Source organism: Olea europaea, chromosome 15 (genome assembly GCF_002742605.1).
Source record: "Olea europaea var. sylvestris chromosome 15, O_europaea_v1, whole genome shotgun sequence".
Lineage (NCBI taxonomy): Eukaryota > Viridiplantae > Streptophyta > Magnoliopsida > Lamiales > Oleaceae > Olea > Olea europaea.
Window position 1 is genome coordinate 9,682,702 of NC_036251.1, and position 5,378 is coordinate 9,688,079.

A 5,378-nucleotide genomic window follows, 5' to 3' on the forward strand; every position below is an offset into this window, starting at 1 on the left:
CTGACAATCCCATCGAACATATCAATCCTTATAGTACCAACTTCGACGATTTGCAAAACACATTGTTATCCATAATCACTGCACCTCTCGAAACTCCTTCATATATAATCATCCAGTCCTTATTTGGACACATATATGCCAAATTCAGAACCCATTCCTCACATGGTTTGGATCCCATGTCAAAGATCACAATAAGCTCTCATTCGCTTTGCTCCTTTCCACAATGTCAGCCCCCGCTGAATCAACAGAGCGCTTTTCCTTATTATTGGCAGTCGTCGCTTTGTTTCAATTTTTCAAGGCGTAACAGTCAGCTCTAATGTGCCCCTTATTCTTACAATAATGACATGTCTTCTCAATATGCCAAGACTTCGACCTGTCCATCATATTTTTGCTAACTTTCCTATCTTGACTTCTCCCACGAACAACTAGGCCCTCAGCCTGACTCTCAGATCCTTCAGCAAGATGCCTCATCTTCTCCTTAGACAGTAAGGCATCATAGACCTCCTCCATCATGAGAGTATCAAAATTATATATAATTGTATCTCTAACAGTTATATATAATGGCGGCAATGAACACAACAACATCAATACCAAGTCCTCCTCATCTTACTTAACCTCCAAAGTTTTCAAATCAGCCACAATTTCTTTGAACAAGGTTAAGTGATCATTCAATGACCCACCTTCAGACATCCTATGAGAATACAAGCGCTATTTCAAGTAAAATTTGTTGGTCAAGCTCTTTATCATGCAATGCTGCTCTAACTTCAGCCACAACGCAACGGTACTTCTCTCATTTAAAACATCCTGAAGATTTTGATTTGAAATGTGAAGATAAATCTAAGCAAAGGCTTTCCGATCCCTATGCTGCTTCTCTTATTACGTCCAGGTAGAAGGTATCTTATCAAAGTCAAGCAAGGCTTACTCTAAATCCATCTGCGCAAGAGCAGCTCTCATCTTTGCTTGCCATAAATTAAACATTGTGCTTCGATCCAACATCGGAATATCATATTTCATTGTTTCCATACAGAAATCAACCTTACGCTTTAATACCAATTGTTATGAATACGGATCGCATGATATGAAAATAATGAAATAAAGCAGAAAGATAAATAACATGGAGATTTACATGGAAACTCAATTCGAGAAAACCACAGGCAGATGAAGAGAAAATTCAGTATAATCAATAAGAATGTATTTACAATATCAAGACTCAATACTCTCAATTGAATCTAAGCTCTCAAGACTCAATGCACTCAATTAAATCTAAACTCACAAGATGTTGTAGATTTATTTTCTCAAGGTTTTTCTCTCAAAACTCATGAAAACTCCATTTTTAAGTACAATAGACTACCTTTTGTATTATATAGACACCCAAAAACCTAGTTGTAGACCAATAGAAATCCCAAAATGCGTTAAAACACAAAAAATTCAGAACTGCCCAGATAATCTTGTCACTCGAGCTACGTCGAGCAATAGTGAGTGACCTTGCTATCGTTCAAGTGACAAGCCGATGGGAAGCGAGCGACAATTGTTCTGCTTTAAACACTCGAGCATTCAGGGAGGGAAATTGCGACGTATTTTCTCCCAGTCCATAATTATGATCTCTTCAAGACTAATTCAATTACTACTCCTAAAATCCCAAGAATTTCGATTATACTACAACAAAAAATACAATCCTGGCCAAAGAAACTAATTTTTTTTTTACCAAAATCAATGCACCTAATCCTTCATCAAACAATTCTCTCAGCTTGTCCATCTCACTAGTATTATAGGAATCCATCTTGTATTTTCGTCCATATACAAAAGAGGTGGATAGCAAACAATGGCTGCAATTTTGTGGTGGACTAAACCCATCATGAGTTTCATACTCCTAGTAATTGAAGCATCATTTGGACTTTGGATCTAGAATATGCTTGTTATTGGGGATTGAACTGAATTTTCTCAATTTTTGTTTGTCCTAAGCAAGACCTCCAAGATATGCCCAAAAAATTGATTTAATGTAGTTTTCAGAGATTATGAATTGTTGGGGTTTGAGAGAGGAGATTTATAGCTGCCATTGTTGAAGCTCAAGTGAAGGAAATGCAATGGACAACAGTCAACGAATACAGTTAAATTGGACTTTCTGATCTGTGGATTTTGTGAATTGCAATAGTTTAATCGAATTGATTCTCCATTTGGTTAGATTTGGCGGAAGAACATGGTAAAAAATGAAGAAGGGTTGGGAAAGAAGATAATGGTAGAAGTGGCGATGGTTGTGAGTTTGGTGGTGGTGGGGTGAGATGGGGTGGATGTGAGAGTGGGGAAGGGAAGAAGAAGAATTGTTTATTTTTTTCAATTTTAATTATTTAACGTGATTGGTAAATGTAAAATTACTAATTTACCCTTTTAAAATTTGTCAAAACATGGTCAAAGTCAAATTTCTTAATCAACTAATATACACTTGGATGGACTCCATCCATTGGGGCTTCTGTTGGCAACGTTTCAAAAGGTTAGGAGCCACAACTACAACGATTAAAAGGTTTGGAAAAAGTCTACAAATGTTTGAAAATTTGGAGCCTCAATTGCAATTATCCCTATAGATTAGTATCTAAAAATTTGGAAGTGAAATAAATTTTTGTGATGGCCACGTGATAATTTAGTGAAAACTTGGACGATTTCTACAATTGGGATTCAATGTACAATAAGAGCAAAATATTAGGAGCCAACGTACTATTGAAATGATAAATTAGATACTAGCAATGCAATTTTGCCCTAACATTTTAATAGCATAAATAAAATTTGGCAAATTTTCACCCGAGCCCCCAAACATTATTATTTGTCACACTTGGGTTGCATTAATGTTTTTTGTTGCATTTAGGTTCTCAACAGTCTTTTTAGGTAGTTACACGGACAGAGAGACGGATATTATTTGATTTTCCATCAAATAATCACTTGAAAGATATGTGATTAAGGATGTCAATCCCTAGGGTGCCGGGCCTGCACAAAATAAATAAATAAAAAATTAAGCTGCTCAGGCAGCGTGCCAGGCCACTGCCGTTAAACAAAGGCAACATAAGAGAGGAAAAAAATCAAGCAGACTCAGTTCAACCCAGCTTGACTCGGTAAGGCCCGAGCTCCTCCATTTTTTGGCTGGCCTTTTGCTCAGCTCAACTCGGACCAAAAAAGCCTGTCTTCAAAAAGGTCAATCAAAGCCAGCCCAACTTGTTGACACCCCTATATATGACCCATTTTTTAAGGTAAGTATTGTCTATTTACACAACCTTTCATCAAATAATCGCTTGAAAGATATATGAAAGACTTGTCTACCCACTCCTCAAAATTTTACATCCAAAGCCATATTCCCTTCTAAAGTTGATCAAGATAATTTTTGATTTCAATAAACTTAATTCTCGTATGGCTTGAATGTTTTATATCTTCACGATGAGGGAAAAATTATAACAATTCAATAAATTAATATTGTTCCAATACACTTTGTTCCAATAAACTTAATAAAATTTATTACATTGCTCCTCAGTTGTCTCAGGCCGAAAAAAAAAAAAAAAAGGTAATTCATTGAACTAAGGGTGTGTTTGATAGGGTGGAGATGGAATTGGAATTGGATTTTCAAACTTTAGGTGTTTGATACATTTTTTTTCCATGGAATTCGAATTCTTGGTTGTTTTGATGTTTGCACATTAATTGGTTTTCCTTCCTACTGTAGCATTTTTTTTTAGTAATTTTTTTTTTTTTGAATGTTGGCAATGGAAAGAAATTCTAAAAATTATTGTAAAAAAAAAATATTTCTCTTTAAATGACAATTTTCATGTAAAACAAAGTAAAACGAATATTGAAAAATAGATGATTTTCTTGAAATTTTTTTTTTTTTTTTTTTTTTTTTTTTGTGTTGGCTATGGAAACAAATTTAATCCCTAATACCAGTAAAATCTATCTCTTTAATTGACAATTTTCATATAAAACAAAATCAAATGAACACTCAAAAATACTTTTATTTCAACATTTTCCACGTGAAAAATTATATTAATCAAACACAATAATTTATAATTATCAGGAAAACAATTCTAAGCAATTCAATTTCCTGGAATTTATTTTGTATGTAATTCAATTCCATCTTTTACAATCAAACGGACCCTAAATGATTGAGGAAAATTTTGAATTTTACCAAATTCATTAATTGCTTCAAGTTTATCTCGATTAGGTAATTAAAGCTTTGAATTCGATTGACCTCATACTTGTCTATTCAATTAATTTACCCAATTCCAGCCTCATTAGAGTAGGATAGGTGCCATGCATCAAAATTTGTATTTTGTTTTTCCTCGAGTTTCTCACTTTTGTTTTCTGATACAATCACTCTGTAGTTTTAAAATTTTTATTTGCAGTTGAAATGAGTCGAGGAATCAAGTTACGTAAAGTTGCTAATTGAGTATGAGCAAATAGTTTTACCATCAGAAATAAAGTAGTCGATCCATTTCAAAGCATTTTTTAGTTATCAGGTCCATAATTGATGTAGATGGAGTCTCATTGTGAAAGAAGCTTTTAAGTCGTGATGAAAATCAGGGGCGGAGCCCAATGAAATCTAGTGCGGGCATTTATTTTTTTTTAGTTTAATCCCTTTCCCAGCCTAGAGAAGCCCACTAGCCCAATAACCCATTAGCCCAATCAACATCACATGACCCATTTACTGATTCATAACCCATTCCCCTCAATTGAATCAATTGCTTCGATTCATATTTCATTCAGCCGTTGTCCGTTGGCACTTTGCTGCCTCTCATCTCAGTCCATCAGCCGCGGTGCCTATCTCTGACTGGCCACTCAACCTCCTCCTCAATCTTTCCGTAACCTCCGTCGTCCGACCTCTATTGCAGGCAAGTGGCAACGCATTGCTCCGGACCGTCCATAGACCGTAACCTCCGCATCATAGGGCCGCAGCTCCGTCTTTGCCGCTCCTTAACCTTCGAGGCAACTGCCAATCGACGATTCTTTCGGGCTCCAGCAATCGGCGACAGCCAGCAAAAGAAGAAGGTGAAGCCTCTATTTCCAAATTCCATCGACCCTGATTTTGAAGCTTTTTCCATTATTTTTTGTTATTTTAATTTGTGTAAATTGTAATAATATTTGAATTTTTTTTTTAACATATGAAATCGGCACTTTATTCTTCAACTGCTCAAAGTGGTACTTCCTGCATGTTGCTCTTCAATTGATTTTGGTATTTTGTTACCAGACAGTGAGAGTAAGACAAACTTCCAGTTCATTGTTGCCTCTAGCCCTCTGCGATTGTAAGTTGCTTACTCTATCACTAGAATGAAAATAGAATATATTGTTGTCCTGTGAAATTGTGAATTGGACTATGAATTGATTATATGAAATTGTGAATTGGACTA

General features: G+C 35.5%; 1 long non-coding RNA gene across 2 annotated transcripts; it reads left to right on the top strand.

The window, feature by feature from the left end:
* Window positions 1-4,721: 4,721 nt before the first annotated feature.
* LOC111410973 lies at window positions 4,722-5,378 on the top strand. Of its 2 annotated transcripts, none has more exons than XR_002705794.1 (2): window positions 4,722-5,019; window positions 5,168-5,378. It is a non-coding gene; the product is annotated as an uncharacterized LOC111410973 (long non-coding RNA). The 2 variants fall into 2 exon arrangements; XR_002705795.1 differs by having other exon boundaries at window positions 5,219-5,378.